Here is a 26,679-nt window from a genome sequence, read left to right as displayed (position 1 = left end):
GGATTCCCCTGGAGCAAGCAAGTGGACAAAGATCTTGCAGAGCTTAATATTAATCAAGCCGCCATAACTGACAGGAATGCATACCGTTTAGTGGTCAAAACTAAACCTTTCCTAACATCCCTTACATCAGCTAGCCACAAAGGAGCGCAGGAAAGAATTCAGCGAGAAAGTGAAGGAATACTGGGCCAACAGGAAGGCTCAAGAGGCCGCTAAGAACACAATCCAGTACGCCAAAAGGGGCAGACGACGGCAAAAACACAGCTAGAACATAAGCACCGTGGTCCGCAGATGGCCTAATGAAAAGAAAAAACACAAGCTCCCAAGATAATCCAACATAATCTATTAAAAAATTAAAAATACCGCAGCAATAGCAATACATCTCAAAACATCCAGGTCATGGCTTCGGCAAGGGGAAGGAAGGAGCAATTTTTAAGTAACACCTATCTAGCTAGTTAGTACCGCTTGCTCTTTATTCCTTAGACTGATTTCTGCATTGCACAACTAAGGTACATTCTGTACTCAATTACCTTCGAACTTGATTCTTGAGTTGTGCCATTTATTTATTTATTTATTTATTTATTTATTTATTTATTTATTTAACATTAATCTTTACAGCTAACGGTCAATTGCAGTGCTGCTACCAATTTTCACTTGTCATTTGATCCTGATGATAGCAGTTTCAACCCGTGTTGAAGTCCGTGGCATTTGAGGATGTTTAAATGCGACAGCCCGTGTCGTAGATTTCCGGTACGCTAAAACGTATCTAAAACCAGAACCAAAGCCCACGGCACAACAACCCCGAAGGGCCATGGCCTACCAAACGACCGTTCCTCAACCCGAAGGCCTACGACGAATCTTCTCGGCCGTTATTCTTGGCTTTCTAGACCGGGGCCGCTATCTCACCGTCAATAGCTCCTCAATTGCAATCACATAGGCTGAGTAGACCTCGAACCAGCCCTCAGATGCAGGTAAAAATCTCTGACCTGTACTGGAATCGAACCCGGGGCCTCCCAGTAAAAGGCAGGCACGCTACCTCTACACCGCGGGGTCGGCTTAAAAGATATCTGCTGGACGTAATTCTGACAGCCTGATAAAATATATAGCAATTGGGGGAACGTAAAACTGTCACAGTGTGTCTAGAACGTAACGTCCTGAAAGCCATTAACGAGGTCTTGTCACATCTAAATAACTTTAACACCGACCTCGGTCGGAATCGAACTCATTACCTGGGGGAAGAATGCCATCCATTAACCGACTGCGCTTCTAACATCGGCGATTACATTTAGAACAAGTCATCACAGTCGTGAAAGGACATGCAATGTTCCAGGAAGTGTAAGAAACGTCGTACGCGATCTGTAGACAGTTTTCTTTGGCAAGCATTTATTGTTAGTTTCTCCCTTGTAGCAGAAGTGCGCGCGCGTAAAAGTTGCGAATTCATTAGTCAGAGCAGCGCAACAGCTTCCCAACCGAACCAGAATTAGAACACTTGCTGACAGAAGACCGACTGTTCCACTTAACCAACACAATGCAACGAGGCAATTCGTTCGTAGAATTTCGCGTCCAATACAAGTTCAAGGAATTTCACTCGAAATAGTCTCGAATAACCCATTTTTTCACAATCTGTTGCGAGGATTGGCCATCATCTTCTTGAAATCCTACTCTGAAAGATGCCAACTTGCGAATAAAGGAAAACCTATTTTCAGTGGCACACGCAAAATGACTGTTAGGAACAATTCCAAGGATCTAGGAGTCGTGAAAATTTTGTTCCCGGTTAAGGATTTCATTGCTTCGATTCTTTCTCAAAGCAAAGATCCTCTGAAGTTTCTTGCTTCATATCTCGGAGAAATCTTAACGCCTCGCTGTCTGGCAAAACTATAGTTCAAAAAAACTCTGCTCATTTTCCATAATGACCACGATTGAACACTGACAGTTTCCTTTAATTTCTGGTTCTTGGTTTGTTCCTTTGTTTGTTGGTTCGTTTATTTGATTGTTTTTCTTGATTTTTATTTGTTTGTTTCCTATTTTAATTTGTTTGATTTTCGCTTGTTTGCTTTATGTTTGTTTCTTGGCTTATTAATTTTATGTGTTCGTTTAAATTTGGCTCATTTTCTGTCGTCTACTTATTCTCCTTTTATGTTTTGTCTTTGTTTTTAGCTCGTTTGTTTGTTTTAATTTTGTAATTGTTGTTTGTTCTTTTAATGTATCATTTGTTTATTTGTTTTAGATTATTCATCATATGTTGCTTGAATTTTAGTTGTTCGTTACCATATTGTTTGTTTTACTGTCTAACTTATTTATTTTTGTATTTTCAATATGGTATGTTTTGTATATTTCAATTCATTTCTGTTTTATTTTTGCTTGTGAGTTTGTTTGATTGATTATTTTAATGGTTGATATTCGTTGTTCTTGTTTGTTTGTTTGTTTGTTTGTTTGTTTGTTTGTTTGTTTGTTTGCTTGCTTGCTTGCTTTTTGTTACATGTTAGTTTGCTTTTGATCCTTTTATTGATTTTAATTTGTTAAATTCATCGCCTTTGTCTGCCTATTTGTTTTATTTCTATTCTTGTGTGTTTGGTACGCTTGGTTTGTTAGTTTACTTCCTTGCTTGTTTATTTTAATTTCTTTATTTTAATTAGCTTGTTTCTTTGTGTTTTGTTTGTTTCGTTTTGTTTCATTTTGTTCTGTTCTGGTTTGTTTCGTCTTGTTTTTGGTTTTATTTTGTTTGTCTTAAGCTGAAATGTCAAAAACACAACTGATTACTAAGAGAAGAAAATTCGAAAATTGGAAAATCGCCAGACATACAGATTCAGTACATTAGTCTACATTTCTATTAACCTTTGTCTAGAGATCTTTTGAGATTTGAACACGAATATACTAATCTTGAAAATCTTTTTACTCTTGTGGCCTGTTTTTCAAATTTTGCTTTACTTTCGAGTGCTCTCATTATCTTTGAATTTCCTTAGATTAATTTTTCTTTCTCCTCTTCCGTCAGCATGCATAGCTTTACTGTTACAAATTGATGGTCTTTGAAGCAATCTTTAATGTACACCATTTCACTATTTTCGGTGTATCATTGAAGTTTCATGTGTTCTGGCAAATGAAAGAAATAACACAATTTCAGTGTAAGAGTTGCACTTCGGGAACGCAATCCCAAGGAGAGAAGGTGTGTTCAGAAGCGCTTGGCAGTCTCAATATTGTTAAATACTGTAGTGAGGAATTATCATTTGACAACTAGTCTAGCATTGTGGGATTGTTAATTGAAATATTATTTATTTTATTTTATGTCTGTGTTGTGGTGGTAGCAGCTAGTGATGCCTGTGGTGATGGTGGTAGGAGCCGGTTAGCCGAGGTGACAAATGTGTGCTCGGTTCTTCTAAAAGGACATGGGTTTGACTTCCCGTCAAAAAGTCGAAGAATTTAGAAATCTGATTATCTCAGAACTGACCTTTGTGGCTGTATTCGTAGAGGCGGTTGTCAAAGGAATAGTAACTTATTTGACATTGTATTTGAAGTAAACGTTATGTTTGTGGTGATACTGATGTAAACAAAAAGAGACTATCAGTCCCAGTGGTATGGAAATGATCGATAACTGCATAATGCTGACACGGAGTCGAAAAATTAAGAGATGGAATTACCACTTCTAATGAATTCTGATGATGACTGACTTTCTTTACGATTGTGAACAAAAAATAATTAACCTGAGATGTTCCTGAATATCATGAAACAAAGTATAGATATAAAGTTATGTGCTAATGCGTTTATAAGGAAGCCATTCCAACCTCCTGACCCCTTTTATTTTACTCATATCAGATTCTTCCATGTATCTGTAAGGATATTTTTCCCTTAACCAATTCGGTAAATGTACATTGGTAGGTAAATAATGTCTGGATTATGCATATATTGAGTACACGTTTAGGAAACTTTAGTAATTCGTATAACATGTATTGCACTTTTAACATTATTCTTGTGACGTTTATTTCACGAACACCACCGTGGTGCAATTGGTATATAATCCATAGAACAGAATTTTTGGATTATTTCTAGTGAAATTTGTCTTTACTTGAAATGTAAAAGTAGAAAATGTTCCCACCCTTGGGGATCGAGCCCTAACTACTTATTCTCCAAACCTTGTTATTGTGATTACCTCAATCAAGATCTTTCCGTATATCAACAACTCCAGTATGTACTACCCCTCCACCAACCAGAAATGTTTTAAAAAACTGACAGGACTTTTCCTCTTGGTGAAACTTACAATCTGACATTTTACCGCGTTTACCATTAGGCTATACCATTGCCTGCTGTCAATCTCACAACACTGTCGATGTCTCTTTAAAGTCATAATCCAGTAACTTATGTATTACTCTATGTAGGATAGCATCATCAGCAAAAGGCCTTTTCTGTGTTTCCAGTTTTATTCTCATATAATGTATACAAGTCCGCCTTTGTGGTGTAGTGGTTAGTGTGATTAGCTGCCACCCCCGGAGGCCCGGGTTCGATTCCCGGCTCTGCCACGAAATTTGAAAAGTGGTAAAAGCGCTGGAACAGGGTCCACTCAGCCTCGGGAGGTCAACTGAGTAGAGGTGTGTTCGATTCCCACCTCGGCCATCCTGGAGGGTAAACAGATGAAGTAGAAGAAGAAGAGGTAAGATGGACTGTATCGCTATTGATCTCTCCAAGACTTTTGATAGGCGACTGACGAAAATAAGGGCTATTGGATTAGACGAAAGTGTGATTGAATCAGTGGTTTAATTTCTAGAAAATATAATTCAGAGAATTAGAGTATATGAAGCATTATCTGATTCTGTAATGATTAAGAAAGAGGCTCCGCAAGGCAGTATTATTGAACTTTAGTATTTTCTTATATATTCTATACATTATTCTTTCTTTCTTAATCTGTTTACCCTCCAGGGTTGGTTTTTCCCTCGGACTCAGCGTGGTATCCCACCTCTACCGCCTCAAGGGCAGTGTCCTGGAGCTTCAGACTCTGGGTCAGGGGATATAACTGGGGAGGATAACCAGTACCTCGCCTAGGCGGCCTCACCTGCTAAGCTGAACAGGGGCCTTGTGGGGGACGGAAAGATTGGAAGGAATAGACAAGGAAGAGGGAAGGAAGCAGCCGTGACCTTAAGTTAGGTACCATCCCGGCATTTGCCTGGAGGAGAAGTGGGAAAACCACGGAAAACCACTTCCAGAATCTCACCTCTACTCAATTGGCCTCCTGAGGCTGAGTGGACCCCGTTCCAGCCCTCGTACCACTTTTCAAATTTCGTGGCAGAGCCGAGAATCGAACCTGGCCTCCGGGATTGGCAGTTAATCTCACTAACCACTAAACCACAGAGGCAGATCCATCTGACCTCCTGAATCTGCTCTATCTTGCTGTAATCCTGCAAGTTGAATCTTTCTGGAATAACCTTTCCTAAACCCGAAATCCATTCTATCAAACCAATCAGTAATTTCACAAACGAGTCTAATATACGCAGAAAATGCTTTACCAGAGCTTACATACAACTCACGTCAAGATGACTGGTCTTTAATTAACCACATTAAGTTTATCACCTCTCTCTATACTCTCATCACCCTTCCCTAGTCCAACCTGCTTCTCTGAACGCATATCCATTATAATCCTTCCAAACAACCCCCTCTAACTTACCACTGCAGTTCAATTGACGGTCATCTGAGCGCAGATTACTTTCTCCTACCCTCCCGTTTGAAAGGAGCTACACCACCTCGGGGCGAGGACACAAATTTAGTTACCCACCCATTACACACTCCCAATTTCCCACATGCACTCTTATCACCGCTAGCTACACGCTACCAGCAACACTGTATTTTCGTTGGTTTTCCACCAGCATTGTTGCACAAAAACATGTTAATGTATGGTTGATTTTCGATTCATTGCAAGAAGCACGAACAGTTATTACTAGAGCCCGGAAGTTGGGCAAAATCACATTTTGTAACTGGGTGGATAAATCGAAGTGTCACTTAGAGACAAACATGTTTCCGTACGTTTGGGAACGGTAAGACCATTTCTTATTTTACCTTTTTTGCCTATTTTAGCTTCCGCAGCTTATTTGATAGTATTATGCCATTTTTTGTCTTTTTAAGTTGTTGTGGATATAGTCTTCTGTTATTTATGTATTAAAATTAATCAATAGAAAGAAAAATACATATATAAATCCAATGTACTCTATTAATAATAAAGAAAAATTTCAGTTTAACTTAACAGATAAAACATAACATTTACAGTACATAAACGATATTTTATTATTACAAAAATCTCTACTGAAAACTCCACAAGTCAAATGGTCGAGAGGGTTGCCAGGTGCAGTCCTTGCTACATAAAATTAAGTGCTGGTGGTGATTATTGTGTTAAGAGGAAGAAACACTTGATTAATGAGAAGGAAAATTGAATCGGCAAAAGAAATGGAAGGAGCACGAAGATCGTGAAAATGAAGACTCCCTGTGCAAGTCTAATACTGTCGCGGTCGGAATGGAACAAGAGTTGACCAAGGGGGGTCAGACAGGAAAGTTAAGAGCGAGGAACTAGACACAAGTAAGTGGAAGCAACACCAGACTCAGTTGAGGGAACCGTGGTCGCCAACCCACACTCCCAAGTTGAGAGACCCTGGTCCCACTTTTAGTCGCCTCCTCTTACGACAGACAGGGGATACCGTTGACGTTATCCTGTCATCACCCACAGGGGGATGTAAGATTAATTACTAAAATGTGATGCAGATGTGTGTTACGTAGCGTACATTCAAGCATCTTTATTATTTTAGTGCCTATTTTTGTCATTATAAATGCCTATTTTAGCAAAAAATAAATGCCTGAAATTTCGAGCTCTACTTATTCAACACAATTTTAATGCTGTTATATAATTACAACATATTAAATTTCACAGGACTAGTTTCAACGCATATTTGCGCCATCTTCAGCTGTTCTCGGAAAATAGGCAACCTTATATATAAAATTCATGATCTTAAAATGTTTGGTGTGAAACAAAATCTACAATAAAACCTTGACACATTAAAAATTATCACAAGTAAAAGACTTGCGAGTCAATCATGTAATAAAAAGTTCGTTAGTTAAATGATATCCTTATGGATGCCGTGTTCGATTCCCAGCCGGGTCGTAGATTTTAACCTTAAATGGTTAATTCCCATGGCTCGGGGACTGGGTGTTTGTGCTGTCCCCAACATTCCTACAACACACACACCACACATAACACTATCCTCTACCACAAGAACACGCAGTTACCTACACATGGCAGATGCCGCCCACCCTTGTCGGAGGGTCTGCCTTATAAGAGCCGCACCCGGCTAGAAATAGCCACACGAAAAAATGAGCGTGGTCAGCCATCATGGTTGAATAGAACTCTCTCTCTCTCTCTCTCTCTCTCTGTGTGTGTGTGTGTGTGTGTGTGTGTGTGTGTGTGTGTGTGTGTGTGTGTGTGTGTGTGTGTGTGTGTGTGTGTGTGTGTGTGTGTTGGATCATCCTGAAATAAATTACAGCGATAAATCAGGCGGTGTTTTATTCTTAAGAGTAGCACAGCCGATATGGCAACTAAAAATTATCAAGTTCGACATCTTCCAACGGCGAAAGACAATAAATTAACAAATAAACAAATAAATCAACAAATATGAAGAATTATATTCCTGAGCTTTATAAAGTGGCATTAGGTAAACTGAGGGTAAACGCTGATGGAAAATATATTTAGGTCTCGCTAGACCAGAGGTGCTCACGCTGGGCATTTCGTTCAGCACTGAAACTGGGCGGGCAGGCAGGCGATGAGCGTATGCTATTCAGTCACAGTGACGTTGTGGTTACGTCACAGGCCGTGAACACTGGGTGAAATCACTCTCGATCACTGCGGCAATACCCGAGTTTGAAATGGTGGCAGAAAATAATACAAGAAAGAGGGCAAAAATCCACGTCATTTTCGATGTACGTTGTAAGACACAAGTTATTTCTGTTCGTTGCAATTCGTACATTTTGACCGGATGCAATAAAGAGTCAGGCCTAAAAACTCAAATATGTTTGTACTTAAGGACGTAGCCAAGGGTGGTTATGGAAGTTTTACAAAATAAAATAAACGAAAAATAACAATAAACAAGTTAAATTCAACTCAGGGTGTGGCTCTTTTCAACATTCACAGAGACATAATTGTAAAACCAACATATCTCTTGAATCTATTGTCTAAGAAGCCTCGAAACTTTGATTTTAGATTGTAATCGAAACAGACCATTCTCTGTAAAACTGTTGACCTTGATCATATTGTTCTTGTTCTGTATTTTAATGTAAGATTTTGCAGTGTATTGCAATCTGAATATCAACATAATTCACTTGTACTAGTGTCCTCGTAAAGACTCATGCATGTGCACACACCACATACTAGCAAGCACCTTCATAGTGTCCTATCATCCTTTTGTAACTATGACCCCCGCCCCATTGGTCGATCCTGGCTATGCTACTGACTTCTTGAAGAACAGCATAAAATGTAGTATACTTAGTAAATCTTCTGGAGAGTACAGTAAGAAACCTAAGTACATAATCCTTGATACAGCCCTTTCAGACACTAAAATTATTTTCGCTTGTATATATCGTCCACCAAAAGTAGGGCTCATAGATACATTCCCGAATGATATGTATTCTCATGTTATGAATTATAAAATATGTATTCGTTGTGGGCGATGTTAATGCTCGGTTCGGAACTGGGATGTTTGAAAGCGAAAAAATACGTTATGTGCTCAACGCTTGTAACCTCGACTGCCTTCCATTCAATCCAACCTTTCATACAGCCACTTCCGATAGCACTCTCGACATAATCTCATCGAACTGCAATGAGTTGGTAGTAGAATACGGACAGGAGCCAGCTGCCGGTTTTTCTGGTCATGACTTGCTGTATGCTGTATTCACTTTGTCCACGCCAAAACAAATTCCTAAAACAATTATTTTTCGATACTTCAGTAAATTTGACGTGAACAATTTTCGTGCTGACGCTGAATTACTACCCTGGAATGTGTTTTTCAGCCTAATGACGTAGATCGAAAAGTCTCTCTCTTCAACATCTTTGTACTTTCACTCTATGACAAGCATGCACCACAAAAAATAATTATCGTAAAACACCAGTCATCACCCTGGTTCAATAAGCGTATTAAGGAATTGATAAGTAAACGGGACAGAGCTAGGAAGAAATTTATTAAAACAAAACTTCCAGAAGATTACGAGCAATTCAGGATCTTACGTAACGAGACAAAACTAGTCATTAGGAACACTAAAATGAAGTATACGCACATCTTCCGTAATTGTAAGAGCATCTCAGCTTCTTGGCGTGCTGCAAAATCTCTTGGTATTGGAGTCAGCCACTCTCTAGATAGCCAGATGCCTGATGCCTGTTACTCCATCTGAATTAAGTGAATATTATATGACTCCAACTCTCCGAAAATATCAGAGACTGCCAAACATTATAGATTTCTCACTCCAAGTAACAGAGATAAATTCTATTTCATGTACGTACACCCTTCACAGGTAATAAAAAGCAGTCAGATCAATTCTAACGAAAGCTAAAGGTCCAGATAATATTCCAATATCCATGAGTTCTACCTGCATGGACATATTTCATCCTGCCCTTGTGCATTTATATAACTTCTTTCTACAGAATGGAGTTCATCCCTCAGAATGGAAGCGTGCCAATGTACGTCCTGTGCCCAAAAAGAAAATACAAGCATTCTGTAGTGATTTTATACCTGTCAACATCCTCAGTAAGGCACTAGAAAGAATTGTTCAGGTTACAGATGACCGAGCTCGATAGCTGCAGTCGCTTAAGTGCGGCCAGTATCCAGTAATCGGGAGACAGTGGGTTCAAGCCCCACTGTCGGCAGCCCTGAAGATGGTTTTCCGTGGTTTCCTATTTTCACACCAGGCAAATACCAGGGCTGTACCTTAATTAAGGCCACGGCCGCTTCCTTCCACTTCCTAGGCTTTTCCTATCCTATCGTCGCCATAAGACCTATCTGTGTCGGTGCGACGTAAAGCAAATAGCAAAAAAAAAAAAAAAGTTACAGATGATATACGCGGGGCCACCGATAAGAGGCAGCTTACTATCTTATGTCTCTTTGCTTTCTCTAAGGCATTTGACTTTCTTAGTCATAAGTTGTTTCTTGCTAAGCTGAAGTCAATTGGCTTCTCCCAGAGTGCTCTGTCGTGTTTGAATCATATCTGTCAAATAGATCAAATAGGTCACGTTTGTTGACGGACGATCCTCTAGCTGGGAATCAGTAAACTGTGGCGTACCACAAGGATCAGTCCCCGGTCCTCTATGTTTTTCTATTTATATTAATGACATATCTGAAGTCTGAAAGCAGTACCTTTCACATGTATGCTGATTACTTCTACTTTTGTCCCACTAACGCATATTCTTCTATAATGCATGGCATCTCTCGATTGATCGAATGGAGCGCAAATTATAATCTCAAATTAAATGTGGCTAAGACCCAGCTTATTTGCATAGGTTACACAAAACTCCTGACCTCAAATCCCTCCCAGCAATAAAAATTCTAGAGACAGATATCCATTATAGTGACACCGTTGACAACCTAGGTCTAATTTTTGACAGAACCTTTTCTGGTCTGATCATACGTCAAATGTAATCCGAAAATTTGCGTCATCCATGCATATTTTGAAACGTAACGTGTCATGTACACCACATTTCATGCGAAAACTACCTGTTCAAAGTCTTGTATTCCCAATAATTGACTATGGTTCAGTCGTATACAACGACGTATCTGAAACTTTGAACATAACACTACCGAGGGTACAAAACGCATGTGTTCGTTACGTGACAAATGCCAGGCGTGATGAACACATAACGCCCTATTACATACAGATACAATGGTTGAAACTCCATTAACGTCGTGAAATCTCAGTGGCTGTTGCTACGCACAAAATTCTCAAACTGAAGACACCATCCTACCTTTATAATGCATTTAAACCTATGGAGTCGGTACATCTTCCTTTCTTAATCTGCTTACCCTACAGGGTTGGCTTTTCCCTCGGACTCAGCGAAGGATCCTACCTCTACCGCCTCAAGGACAGTGTCCTGGAGCGTGAGACATTGGGTCGGGGATACAACTGGGGAGGATGACCAGTACCTCTCTCAAGTGGCCTCACATGCTGTGCTGAACAGGGGCCTTGTGGGGGGATGGGAAGATACGAAGGGATAGACAAGGAAGTGAGAGGGAAGTGGCCGTGGCATTTGCCTGAAGGAGAAGTGGGAAACCACGGAAAACCACTTCCAGGATGGCTGAGGTGGGAATCTACTCAGTTGACCTCCCGAGGCTGAGTGGACCCCGTCCCAGCCCTCGTACCACTTTTCAAATTTCGTGGCAGAGCGGGGAATCTATAAACTCTATAATCGCAACAACAAAATCTTACCTTTTAAAGATATTCCGGTTTGATTTATACTGTCAGTTTTATTTTCTTATATGTATACATTCACAGAAAACTAACACGTTATAATTTTTGTGTTACAATCTACTAAGGTACAGGGTTTAAGCTTACAAACTACGATGTACAATTCCTTGGATGGGAATGACAGGATTTGCATTTTTAAAGGAAAATTCCTTTTATTCATTAAGCAAAAAGTAATATAATTACATAACGCAACAATGATTTTTCACAGTGTTGTAGTGTTGTGTGATTTTCCCTGTTCACTGAATTTCTGAAAATAGTATTTAAAATTTAACAGCTAGCCTCTAAATGGCGAAAGGGAGTTTCATCGCGAGCGAGGACAGCGATAAACATTAAAGTACAATAACAATGTAAATATATCTACCATATAGATATACAGTATGCCTTCAAATACATAACCTCACTGATGTTAGTATGATTGGACTGCTGGTGAGTTTATCAAATAATTTACACCCGAACAACCACAAGCCGCAGCTTATACACCTTAACTCCGTATTATATTAAAACTGTTTCTGAAGTACCTCTTAAAATGTAATCGTGAAAACTGTAATCCATTAGGTATATTGTAAAAATATTTTAGGTATAACTCGTTATATAATACATAAACTCCAATAAACATAAATCACTTATTTCTTACAACGTACATTGAAAATAATGTGGATTACTGCCCTTTTTCTTTCATCATTTTCTGCCTCTATTTCAAACTCGGGAATCGCAGTAGTGACGGAGACTGGCTGCGAGAACTTCGCCCAACCTTCACGACCTGTGACGTAGCTACAACGTCACTGTGGTTGAACAGCATACGCTGTGCCCATCGTCTGCCAGCCCGCCCGCTTACAGTGCTGGGCGGCCGCGGGACGGAATGCCCAGCGTGAGCACCTCTGGTCTACAGCATTAAACATTTGGAAATACAAAAATTAAAGGACAATACATTCATTATTAGGACTATCACGGGAATATAAGAATAATAAGTTAATAATGATGATAATAATAATAATACGGTTTTAATAATAATAATAATGTTATTTGCTTTAGTTTGACAGTTTAGTTTAGTTATTATTTAGTTATTGTTTAGTTATTTGCTTTGGTTTGACAGAAGGCAGTTTGGGTTTAGGAAAGGTTATTCCACTGAAGCCCAACTTGTAGGATTCCAGCAAGATATATCAGATATCCTGGATTCAGGAGGTCAGTTGGACTGCATTGCGATTGACTTATCTAAGGCATTTGATAGGGTAGATCATGAGAAACTACTGGCCAAAATGAGTGCAATTGGACTTGACAAAAGAGTGACTGAATGGGTGGCTCTGTTTCTAGAAAATAGAACTCAGAGAATTAGAGTAGGTGAAGCTTTATCTGTCCCTGTAAAAATTAAGAGGGGAATTCCTCAAGGCAGTATTATTGGACCTTTATGTTTTCTTATATATATATCAATGATACGTGTAAAGAAGTGGAATCAGAGATAAGGCTTTTCGCAGATGATGTTATTCTGTACAGAGTAATAAATAAGTTACAAGATTGTGAGCAACTGCAAAATGACCTCGATAATGTTGTGAGATGGACAGTAGGCAATGGTATGATGATAAATGGGGATAAAAGTCAGATTGTGAGTTTCACAAATAGGAAAAGTCCTCTCAATTTTAATTACTGCGTTGATGGGGTGAAAGTTCCCTTTTGGGATCATTGTAAACACCTAGGTATAAATATAAGGAAAGATCTTCATTGGGGTAATCACATAAATATGGTTGTAAATAAAGGGTACAGATCTCTGCACATGGTTATGAGAGTATTTAGGGGTTGTAGTAAAGATGTAAAGGAGAGAGCATCTTTGTCTCTGGTGAGACCTCAACTTGAGTATGGTTCCAGTGTATGGGACTCTTACCAGGATTACTTGATTCAGGAACTGGAAAAAATCCAAAGAAAAGCAGCTCGATTTGTTCTGGGCGATTTCCGACAAAAGAGTAGCGTGACAAAAATGTTGCAAAGTTTGGGCTGGGAAGACTTGGTAGAAAGGAGACGAGCTGCTCGACTAAGTGGTATATTCCGAGATGTCAGTGGAGAGATGGCATGGGAGGACATCAGTAGACGTATAAGTTTGGATGGTGTCTTTAAAAGTAGGAAAGATCACAATATGTAGATAAAGTTGGAATTCAAGAGGACAAATTGGGGCAAATATTCGTTTATAGGAAGGGGAGTTAGGGATTGGAATAACTTACCAAGGGAGATGTTCAATAAATTTCCAATTTCTTTGCAATCCTTTAAGAAAAGGCTAGGAAAACAACAGATAGGGAATCTGCCACCTGGGCGACTGCCCTAAATGCAGATCAGTAGTGATTGATAGTAGTGATTGATAGGCCCACTAACTACTTGTACAGTTTTCGGAGACGTCGAGGTGCCGGAATTCAGTCCCGCATGAGTTCTTTTACGTGCCAGTAAATCTACCGACACCGAGCTCGATAGCAGCAGTCGCTTAAGTGCAGCCAGTATCCAGTATTCGGGAGATAGTGGGTTCGAACCCCACCGTCGGCAGCCCTGAAGATGGTTTTCCGTGGTTTCCCACTTTCACACCAGGCAAAAAAGAAAAATCTACCGACATGAGGCTGACGTATCTGAGGACTTTCAAATACCACCGGACTGAGCCAGGATCGAACCTGACAAGTTAGGACCAGAAGGTCAACGCCTCAACCGTCTGAGCCACTCAGCCCGGCAATACGGTTTTCGTTCTGTGCTTTTGGGTACAGTGTACACCGAATTATACAAATTTGATGGCGCAGGACCGCTAAAATCCGATGCCCTGCAATTTCAATTTGTTTTACGTCGCACCGACACAGATAGGTCTTACGGCGACGACGGTATAGGAAAGGGTTAGGGGTAAGAAGGAAGCATCTGTGGCCTAGATTAAGGTACAGCCGCAGCATTTGGCTGCCGGGAAAATGGGAATGGCAGTATTCGAAGAAAGGGCAAGAATATGGGAGGTGACATTCAGACTGTGTCAGATGACGTAAAAGTCCAAATCCCCCTCCTATCAGATAAAATTCAGATATTATAGAACTGCAATAAAGCAGAATACTTGAAGGTGGCAGCTATAGCGCGAAAATAAAACTAAGAAAGATCCTAGGCTCCGAAAAAAGGCAACATGTTGGATTTCACATTGAATTTGAGATTAGACCGTAAGTTTTGCCAGAAAATGGGAGAAGATCTGAACCACGATTAAAGAAAGGAAAATGGATTTATATGGATCCATCGAAAGGATCCGGAAAAAAAGCACCTTTCAGGAGATCCGGAAAACGTGAGTTCCATGGGTGAAAGTTCATCAAGTGTGGGATCAAAAGAGTAAACATGGGATAGGAAAGTGCTAGGAGTGGGAAGGAAGCGTTCATGACCTTAATTAAGATACTGTTCCAGCATTTTCCTGGTGAGATAATGGGAAACCGCGGAAAACCATCTTCAGCGCTGCCGACAGTAGGGTTCGAACCCACTATCTACGGAATGCAAGCTCACAGCTGCGCGACCCTTACAGCACGACCAACTCGCTCGGTCAACCCCATCCTATAATTGTCGGAATTGCATCTAAATAGAACTAAATAAATAATAATGGTAACAATAATAAATTCGTGAAATCTATGAGGATCCGTCTGAAGAGCAAAAGCAAAAATTTCCATTATTCGTAGCCTTACCACTGTGTGGGTGGAATGAAACTGTTACCAGTAGTTACTTCTGCTGAAAGTTGAGCGAATCACAGTGCTCTTATCCCCCTCCAGAGGCGGAGGTCTGGTTTTTAAATTTATTTACTTAGTGGCGGGGAATCAAACCCATGGCTTTCTGCAGGAACCGACCACGCCTTTACCTCCTCCACTAGACAGTCCTCAAGAACATCAACATTATCTACAACAAGAACAACAACTACTACTACTATAATAATAATAATAATAATAATAATAATAATAATAATAATAATAATAATAATAATAATAATAATAATAATAATGGGCACACTTCAGCAACATCATCATCAACAACAACAATACTACTACAATAATAATAATAATCGAATGGGTCCGCCTCTGTTGTGTAGTGGTTAGCGTGATTAGCTGCCACCCACGGAGACTCGGGTTCGATTCCCGGCTCTGCCGCAAAATTTGAAAAGTGGTATGAGGCCTGGAACGGGATCCACTCAGCCTCGGGAGGTCAAATGAGTAGAGGTGGGTTCGATTCCCACCTCAGCCATCCTGGAAGTGGTGTTCCATGGTTTCCTACTTCTTCTCCAGGCAAATGCGAGAATGGTTCCTAACTTAAGGCCACGGTCGCTTCCTTCCCTCTTCCTTGTCTATCCCTTCCAAACTTCCCATCCCCCCGCAAGGCCCCTGTTCAGCATAGCAGGTGAGGCCACCTGGGCGAGGAATTGGTCCCCCTCCCCACTTGTATCCTAGACCCAAAGTCTCACGCTCCAGGACACGGCCCTTGAGGCGGTAGAGGTGGGATCCCTCTCTGAGTCTGAGGGAAAAACCAACCCTTGAGATTAAACAGATTAAGAAGAAAAAGAAGATAATCGTATGGCCTCAGCTGCCATGTACAGATATTTTGATGTGACGCCATCTAGGCTGCCAGAGTGTCGATTTCGACGTTCCGTTTTACTCTATCACTTGGGAGAGAAACTAATCTGTGTTGGGCGATTTACAACCTGTGACAATAAAGTTTGGTGAATAGTCCTGTACTATCAGCACAGATGAACAATGCACGACAGTGACTTTGCCGTCCTTCGAAATAGTCCCCTCCCATAACTATACAGTGCTAAGATCGGCGATATTTATCTTGGAAACTTTGCAAGAGGCTTCCTTTGGGATGGTGTTCAAAAGCCTCGTCACGTTTCGTTGGATGTCAGGAATATCGTCAAACCTCTTTCCCTTCAAAGCGAGTTTGAGTCGTGGGAATAGGAAGAAGTCTGGAGGATTGAGATCTGGCGAGTATGGGGGATGTTCAAGTTGCACCACCTGCCGCTACGGGGGTTGTCAGAAACACTTTCCCAGCCTCCTCGAAAACGGGCGAACCACTCATACACACACTTCAAGGACTTCATAAACATGTACCAGCATCGCATGCGTTTCTTTCGGCGTCTTGCCAAGCTTAAAACAAAACTGTACATTGATCTTTTGGTTGTTCATGTTCCTGTTCGCAGTTCAGAACCAACACACTAAACACGCACTGTGTCAAATAGGTCTTACACGGCACACACATGATGCTCAACTGAACAACGTTAGGAGCAGTTGGTCAAAACCTGCTGCTAAGCAGGTGCAGCGTTGCGTGTCGCCAGTGTTGCCGGATCGACCGTTCTGACATCATTCACCGAGCTTTATTGTCACAGGTTGTATAACCGTTTTAATTAATTTTGTGTGGTAAACATCAAATGTGATACCCGGAGATCTTTAAGATGCCGATATCGTACTACATGAAGTGTCGAATATATATTTTTTCGCCCTACAAAAATATGACTACATCTGCCGAGTTTGAACCCACGATCTTGAGGTCCGGCACACTCCCACTAAACCACAGAGGGAGCTCTAATAATAATAATAATAATAATAATAATAATAATAATAATAATAATAATAATATGTATTTAATGTTGCTACCGCCGCACTCAATGAGACACGAGAGAACTTTGAGCACAATCAACTACGTCGACTTCATAAAATTAAGTCGGTCAATTAAATGGAAACCCAAGAAGGATAAATAACAAAATATTATCACTGGCACGGCCCAAAACTACTAATATCACTCAGAACAATGACTTGAGACTGGGAAAATGGAGTTGTTTCTGACATAGAAGAAGGGAACGGTGTAGTCGATTTCTTCTTCTTCTGGAGTGTTGTCTTGATGTGGAAGCTGGTGGGGACTGGTTTGGGTTTGATAGCTTTGATAGCGTGTGAGTGGTGGGGATGTTAGAGACAGGAGTTGAGCTTGTATGGTATTTATGGTGGTATTGAAGTTATTAGCAGCTTGGTAGATTTGACTGTTGAAGTCCATGGTTGGGTTAGGGGAAGGTTAGAGATGAGATGAAGATAAAGCACTGGTAGGTCAAACTCTGATGGACCGGGCGAGTTGGCCGTGCGCGTAGAGGCGCGCGGCTGCGAGCTTGCATCCGGGAGATAGTAGGTTCGAATCCCACGATCGGCAGCCCTGAAAATGGTTTTCCGTGGTTTCCCATTTTCACACCAGGCAAATGCTGGGGCTGTACCTTAATTAAGGCCACGGCCGCTTCCTTCCAACTCCTAGACCTTTCCTATCCCATCGTCGCCATAAGACCTATCTGTGTCGGTGCGACGTACAGCCCCTAGCAAAAAAAAAAAAAAAAAACTCTGATGGAGGACCGATTTTATAGGCGGTCACTCAGTGGGCACGGTCGAAACAGGTTTAGTTTTATCATATCACAACGAGACAAGTTTCGAACCAGTAACCACACTGAGGGCTTCTGACAAATTGTTTTCTTCTGGTCTGTATGACTGCAACCTACTCCAAGGCTGACTGGTCACCATCTTTGCCTTCCATCCTCGGGACCCTGAATTCGATTTTCGACTGGGTCGGGACATATTAATCTTAAACGGTTACATTCCTTTCCTCGAGGACTGGTTGCTTGCACTGTCCTTATCACTCCTCTAACTAACAAAATGAAATGGTGTATGGATTTTAGTGCCGGGAGTATCCGAGGTTATGTTCGGATCGCCAGCTGCAGGTCTTTTAATTTTACGCCCGTTGGCGACCTGCACGTCGTAATTGACGATAAAGAGGACAAATACACCCAGCCTCCGTGCCAGCGAAATTAACCAATGGTGGTTAAAATTCCCGACACTGCCAGGAATCGAACACAGGATCCCTGTGCCCAAGCGCCAGCACGCCAACCATTTAGCCATGGAGCCGAACCCTCTAACTCACAAACCACACACAACACTAACATGCAGTTTCCCTTACACGGCAGTTGCCGTCCATCCTCGTTCGGAGGGTCGCTCGTACAAGGCTATATGATTTTTCACGAGAGTTTAATCCTGATGTAAACAAGGCATGTCCACGCCTTAGCCGAAGAAAGAGTTGTGATTCGCTGAGCGTGTAGTATCGACCTCCGCCCCGTCAACGTCTCGTGTTCGGACATACAGTGCTGCGCATATTACCTAAAATAGACGAGGAACAGTTTTTGAGCTGTGCGAAACTAAACAGAGGGGTCTAAAGGGAGATCTACTGCTGAAGATTAGGGCCTACGTTATTTATTTATTCATTTCTGAATATTAAAGAAAGCTATCGTAGGCTAGAGCACCTCTTGCTCCATTTCTCTCACTGTGAATACTGACACTGACAGCTGCTACAAGATGCAACACCTTATCTTCACGCTGTACAGCTTGGGACTTTCCCTCGCTATGAGAAGACTTCCTACATTACACCACGCCTTCTGCCTTCATATCTCGTTATTTAATCACTGTTTTATTGAAAAAAATTATAGATACACACCGGTATATATGACAACCATATTTTAATTTGATTACGTACTCTTTCAGACTATCTAAATGTAATAACCTAAGATAAAATTAAATTAATGCCACGTACTAATTTTCTTCGAGCTCGGATACAGTCCAGTGAGTGCGACGGTTGCTTCTCCAATCAACTACGTCTGTGTCCACGTCACTGCCTGCTCGATCTGCATCCGATGGCTGCTTAAACAGCCATCGGATGCAGATCGAGCAGGCAGTGGTCCACGTACAAAGCCAAGGTGCTCCGCCTATTTGTTTACATCAGGATTAAACTCTCGTGAAAAATCATATAGTAATAGTCACACAAAATCTGATTATTATTATTATTATTATTATTATTATTATTATTATTATTATTATTATTATTATTATTATTGTATATATTTCTTTCTTTCTTTCTTAATCCGTTTATCCTCCAGGGTTGGTTTCTCGCTCGGAATCAGGGAGGGATCCGTGTAGTGGAGCGTGAGACTTTGGGTCGGCGGATACAACTGGGGAGAGGGACCAATACATCACCCAGGCAGCCTCACCTGCTATGCTGAACAGGGGCCTTGTGGGGAGATGGGAAGATTTGGAAGGGATAGATAAGGAAGAAGGAAGTTAGGTACCGTCTTGGCATTTGCCTGGAGGAGAAGTGGGAAACCACTAAAAACTACTTCAAGGGTGGCTGAGGAGGGAATAAAGCCCCCTCTACTCAGTTGACCTCCCGAGGCTGAGTGAACTCAGTTTCAAATTTCATGGCGGAGCCGGGAATCGAATCCGGGCCTCCAGGAGTGGCAGATAATCACACTAACTACTACACCACAGAGGCGATATTTTTATTATTATTATTATTATTATTATTATTATTATTATTATTATTATTATTATTATTATTATTATTTGATCATCAACAGAAGAACCCATTCAGGGGTGAAATGACCGAGTGTAGTAGTCATTGGCCACTCACCAAGACACCCGCGCCTCGATTCCCGAGTAACAAAAGTGGTATTTTGAAAATCAAAAATCACATCCCAGTTGTTAGAATTCAACGTAAGACTAGAGGCCCTGTGGTCCTGACCACGATATTTACAGGCATGTAAAACTGTAAGCTTGATTTAAGAACACATTCATATCCTGTTAACTTCTACCGGGCAAATCAAAACGTGAATCAGCTCATAGACGGTTTGGAGTTCAACAACTTCCGAATAGGAATATAAGTATAGGACCAAACCCTGTGTCAGGGCAAGCCTGGTAATGTCAGGAACGACATCATGGATATTGTAAACAACACTTAGTGTCCAGAGTCTAACTTCACTGTGTGCACTGACTATCGCTTCATTGATTGCCATAGCTGAATTGTTTAACATTGTAGAGTATTTTTGAAAAATAAATAAATTGTCCATTCCAAGGCTTGGCCTGACGCAGAGACCTAGACTATAGTTTCTGCTGTATTTAGATCCCTATATGGGCATGAACATTTTGAATCACCCTGTACAATCTTATTCTTGCACATGATTGACATCATTCGCCCGTTTTAAGACTATACCTTTCAACTTCCATCGTAAATAAGCAGCTGCCTTCAGATCTGCAGAGTAATTTATCTCACAGTCTTTCATGCTCATCTCCCAAAGCATCACCAATGCCCCGATGCGATGGGCCAATCTGGAGCATCGCCATGAAGACGTCACAGACTGTGCGGGCGTTAACCCCAACGTACACCTGACAGAAGCAGCCAGAACACGCACACAAACTATCCTGACGTCACCGGATCATCACCACACTCTTCCTTTTTTATTCTCTGTTTTTTTTCTTCGTTTTAATGCACGTATGCTAATAAAGTGGGGCAACTTACGTAATAATTTCAGGAGAGTTCCAAGGCTTGACAGCAATCAACGTGGAACATCATAAAAATAGTACGACTTGTGTAGCTCTGTATTGCATCGTAACTGAATGACTGCTGCAGACAGGTTTCTATTCAAGAATCAAGGGGAATAAAATAAATAAATAAATAAAAACTTACCTGACCAGTATTAAAACTAAACTGGGTCCAGCTGATAGCTAGCTAAAGGAAAGGGGATCGGGTGACGTACTAATTCCATTTCATTATATTCGCTTAACACTAAGCTATGGCAACTGCCAGTAGCTCTTTGTGAATCATGAGCGTTCTAAGGACGCCAAAACTAAGTGGTTCGAGGTTCGTTGGGACACAATTTTTGTTATTATTTTTTTTGCATGTTTTCCCTTCAATTTTACTACATACTTTTCCGATAAATGCTGAAATGACTTTCACGTACCAGAGTACCCTTCGCCGGAAGTCAAAAATCAAACGGCAAGTCTGTTTAATACTTCCGGGATTATGAACACCTATTATGTGAAGAAATGGAAAATGATGCACAGAAAATTTGAAAGGAAAGGAAGTGATACCATACTTGACTTAGTGAAACTAATGACATTCGAAAGGTCTGCTGATACTGAGGTAGCGTGTGGTCAGCGTAATGACTCCCTCAGCCCTACTGTCCAGTATTCACGGGGCTGAGTGAACCCTGCTACAATCCTTAGACCAGGACTAAATTCCTTGTGCCACACTTTGTGGCTCAGACAATAGATCGTTGGTATTTAGATCCCAGTTCAGCCCGTGGTATTTGAAGGTACAAGACTACGCCAGCCTCCTGTCGGTAGGTTTACTGACACGTATAAAAAACTCCTGTGGGACAACATTTCTGTCACTTCGGCGTCCCCGAAAACCGTGAAATTGGTTACTGGGATGCAAGACCAACAATATTGTTATTACTGTATCCACGGAACTGAGTTAATCCCACTACAATCATAAGACCAGGTTTAAATTTCGTGTATGATTCGGTAATCGAGCCCTAAGGTAAGGGGAAGGAACGCTGTTTCACAGAGCTGAATTATTTGATGAGAGACAAAAACAAACAAAAATCCAGTCGAAGTACGTCCGTTCACCTTCATTGAATGTATACTGTTGTTGTTAATTCAGTTTAGAGGGCATTAACATCAACATAAAGAGTGTTAAAAACCCAATGACTGATTAATAACAATTATTATTATAATAGGGCCTATAGCATGATGAAAAACGCACGACCTCTGGCAGTTTCGAAGTATCAGGTAAAATAGAGGAGGCATGAAAGTCGAGGATAGGAAAGAATCTGTTTACCTCGCTATTATTGTCCATCAGGATCAGAAAAGGACGTAAATTGACCAACAGAGGTCAGACCAGATGGATGACAGCAATAGATTTGCTCAGATAAGTGGAGGCCAAGCCAGACTCTACCAGAATATCAATATGCGAGCCGTTGATTAATCCAAAACTTTCTCCAGACCAGAAATGCTGAGGAGAAGATGATGATGATAATGATGATGATGATGATGATGAGTTCGTGCCCTTATAAAGGAGACCCTCCATCGAGGGTGGGTGGCATCTGCCTAGTATGAGAATGAAGAAGAGGAAGAAGAAGAAGAACCTAACTGAAGAATATTGAGAATAGATGTCAAATGTCATATGTGCTTCATTACGCCGTTCCATGTATCATGGTCGCGTCACATTACACTCCTGGATCTTTTCCTCTGGGGAACAATGAAAGGGACCAACCTAGCAATATTCCAGATATTAAGGATGAACAAATCTTAATACAACGCATTATGGCTGTAGTAGAAATGATCCAGATCACTCCTGGCATCTTTCCGAGAACGTGTCACTGTATGCCCATAGAACAATTAAACTTATACATTTGATAATATAAGAGAGACCGAGCAAGTGACCGTGTGGTTTGGGTCACGTAACTGTCGCCTTGCATTCGGGAGATAGTGGGTTCGAACCCCACTAACGGCAGCCCTGAAGATGGTTTTCGGTAGTTTCCCATGTTCACACCAAGCAAATGCTGTGGCTGTATCTTACTAAAGGCCACTCCTAGCCCTTCCCTATACCATCGTCGCCAAATTGATTAAAATAAGAGGGTATCTTGTTTATTTGGCTGTCATTAAAAACATTTCTCACGTTGGACGTTTATGGTCTTTTGTAACTATCAATAAGACAGATAACACCGAGCGAATTGGCTTTGCGATTCGTGTCACGAAGCTCTGAGCTCACATTCAGGAGCTGGTGAGTTCCCATTTCCACACCAGTCAAATGCTGTGGCTGTACCTTAATTAAGGCCACGGCCGCTTCCTTCCCACTCCTAGCCCTCTCCTATCCCATCGAAACCATAAGACCTCTATGTGTCGGTGAGACGTAAAACAAATTGGTTAAAATAAGAGGGTATCTTGTCTATTTGGCTGTCCATAAAAACATTTCTCACCTGTAGTTTAAAAGTATAAATTGGACGTTTCTTGTCGTTTGTACCTATCAATAAGAGAGATAACACCAAGCGAATTGGCTGTGCGATTCGTGTCACGAAGCTCTGAGCTCACATTCAGGAGATGGTGGGTTCCCATTTCCACACCAGACAAATGCTTGGATTGTACCTTAATTAAGGCTACGGCCACTACCTTCCGAGTCCTATTCCTTTCTAATCCTTGCATTGCCGAAAACCTTCCATGAGTTAGTGCGACATTAAAACCACAGGTAAACAATAAGATACGTACTTCGGCAATGTTTTTTTAATTCTCAAATTTCCTGTAGGAACCCTGTATTTATGATAGACCCAATTAAACAAACTATCAGACAAATTTCTCAAAGAATTGAAGAAATAATAGGCATCATATCCCTGATTCCAGAACGAAGCAACAATAACCACATTATCAACAAAAATCAAAACATTAAATGCAAACTTAAAACATGTTTCAACGTGTAAACTTTCGAAATAGCGTAACCAAAATAACAACAAGAATTAGGAAATAAAAGTAAGAAAAACAAACAAAAATTAGTACTAACCCGTATTTTGTTGCAAACTCCCGAAGTAATGTAACACTCAAACAAGACAGGTTATTAAAGAAAGTATTTGCTTCGTTGAATCCCAAGCACTGCAACTTCAACAATCACACGCATCAGAAGCACTGTCCACTGATCACCTAGTAATATAACACTCAAAAGATGACGTATGACTTCTCTTTTATCATTATGAAATAACTGAAAGTATGTTAATAAATTATTTCGTTAATAACAAGTATCTTATTGGGTGGCTTTTGCACTTTGTCACCAGTGTACGGCACCACGACTGTGTGTGCGTGTGTGAGTTACGAAGGACGTACGGTTCTATTCTGGGGAACTGGCCTCTCCTACCGCTTTGCAACTCTCCACTGAGAAAGCAAAACTTGCATCACGTCACTTACCACCACACAAAACTGATCGGAAACACGAATATAAAAAGCTTTGCCTCTCCCTCGCCAACCACGCAAATATCATTTAATATATTAAAAAGAAGATCGTACTTTACCTATTTTACCTATTAACGACCGTTCTATTCAAACACGAGAGCACAAATCACTTGTAAAGATCTATACACAGTAATATTCAGGGCTATTGGCAAACTGTATAGCACAGCCTTGTACGCTTTCGATTCAGAAATGTTCTTAACTGAAATCCTGAGAGAACATTCACAATGTACATAATAGCTTTATAATCGTCTCTTGGCGAATACTAGAAGTTGCCACTACAAGATACTGAATCCTAAATGATACATCTGTAATGACTTTCACTCCCCTAAAAGAAGCTGAACTCCTTAATAATAACGAAAAACAACTTTTTACAAACTAGTCCATCCAAGGATGCCAGGCACGTCAACCTTCCCGTTAAGTCCACACATCAACCTGATTAATGTGACCAACATAAGGTCTGTTCTTAGTTAACCTTGGTATCATCTTACACATAAAAGACAAGTACAGAAAACGAGTGTGCGTATTATTTGAAATGCACTTCACGTTCTGTCATATTAACAGAGGTCAGGACGCAAGTTATTTTACAATTAAAGAGAGCATCAACAAGAAAGAATGTTGATTTCTTGATTTCCTTGATAAATCTCCCTACTTAACATACATTCGCTTTCAAATACAAGACTATCTCTGAAGCTGAAGGAAAGTGTCATATCTGTGCAACTAGTTCTTTGCTGCCTTAAAAGGTGAAGTTTAGTCCACCCATGAATCATGAACAAAAGACAACATAATGATTTAATTCAAATGTAATTCCTATTCAGGGTTCAGTTGTTCTGAAATTATAATTCAGGTTGGTTATTTCTGCTTAAATGACGATATAACAGACGGAGCGACTCCTGCATAGCAACAGAAATAAACTATTTTAGATAGGGAACAATGCATTCTATGACAAAAATAAGCATGTCGTGTGTTTATCAAGTCCAAACGAAGTGGGCGGCTACAAAAATACGTACTACGTACTCTCAAGACAACTGCGTCCATCCTTCTAAACCTGATTTACAGCCAGCTACTAAAATTTCTGTCACAAAACTCGCCTGAGCCGTCACAAATTTTTAATGACAGTGTTTAACCAAATATAGGATAGATGGTGTGGAAATTACCTTGGAGGGGGTACAGCAATGTCACCAATGATTCCCGGCCGGGGAGGCCCCACCACACACGATTCACCAACTGACTTCCTCTCTTGGCCGACAGACAGCGCCAGTAAAGTCCTACCACCGACGGCGAGCTAATTTTAGGAGCGGGGATATTCCTGGTTGAGAACAATCCGACGTATCCAGCCAGCATGGCGCACTCCACTGCCAGCGATATTCGACAAATTTATATTTCCCGCCCTTGCCCACGTGAACTCGCAGATATCTTCAGAGCAGCTGAAGGAGACCCGCCTGAACGCATCAGTTCCATTAAGGGGAAAAGAAAACCAAAATTTGTTAAAACTACCATTTTTGAATTTTGAATTCGTGATAATTTCTCTTTTAAAATGATGTGCAGATTACGTTAATACCCCAACTGGAAGTATTTTTTGTTTTTTTGTAAAAATAACAAATGCTAAATGCACTAAAGCTGCGACTTTAATAGGTATTTCCCGTAAGTTTTTGTGTTTAATACTTAAGGAACATTTCCTGTGCCACTTAAAACGCAAGGACTTGACACGTACTCATTTTCTTAATATTGGTGTCATACATTTTGTCGACAGGTCCCATAGACTATTAGAGATTTGTTATCTGTAGCAATAGAACGAGAGCTCCATAATTTATCTACAGGGAATCTAGAGCTCGAACATAGTTTATTTTGACTATTTAGGGAATAATTACAAAATTCAATAAGTAATGATAATTATAGGGCATAAATATATAAAATAAATCACATGTACAGGGAGCACGGAAATATGCTGTTTTATATTTTCAGTTAAACTCTTTGGGCCACAGTCCTCAGAATCTCGATGTCGACTTCGTCAGAATGATACAATGTCCTGTTGATTTTATGGTCTGTGGTCAAATGTAAGAAGGTATATCAGCGCGCTATTCTCATGAATTTATACCAAAACAAGTGCACGTAGGTGCGATAAATTTAACTGATAATAAGAAAACGATAAATTTACAGTGATAGTTAATGATTGGTTGAAGTTACTGATATTCTTATACCGGATTGGTCGTTGGACCCATGAGCTCAATAGTCACTAAAACCTGAGAAAATGACATTGGAAAATGAGATATATTCAGAAGAGTCACAATAGTTTTGCTCAAATCAGTCCTTTCAGTTTCAAGCAAGATATGCATATATTACCTATAAAAATGGTAAATGTCTGACATCAATAGATCGTTAGGTG

The 26,679-nt window shown here is 40.6% G+C and overlaps 1 protein-coding gene across 3 annotated transcripts in view; it reads right to left on the bottom strand.

Annotated features, from left to right (window-relative positions):
- The window catches only part of LOC136867336 (uncharacterized), a 173,582-nt gene extending 148,019 nt beyond the window's left edge, over window positions 1–25,563 (bottom strand). Inside the window, exon 1 of one of the 3 annotated variants that reach the window (XM_067144499.2) lies at window positions 25,451–25,563. The gene's annotated coding sequence lies outside the window, so the exon portion shown is untranslated. Of the gene's footprint in view, window positions 1–23,853; window positions 24,144–25,450 lie in introns of those variants that run through there. The other 2 variants (XM_067144500.2, XM_067144501.2) reach the window with 2 other exon arrangements.
- Between the last annotated feature and the right edge of the window lie 1,116 nt (window positions 25,564–26,679).

This window comes from Anabrus simplex, chromosome 3 (assembly GCF_040414725.1).
Source record: "Anabrus simplex isolate iqAnaSimp1 chromosome 3, ASM4041472v1, whole genome shotgun sequence".
Classification (NCBI taxonomy): Eukaryota; Metazoa; Arthropoda; class Insecta; order Orthoptera; family Tettigoniidae; genus Anabrus; species Anabrus simplex.
This window is presented reverse-complemented; position numbering and strand designations above follow the sequence as displayed.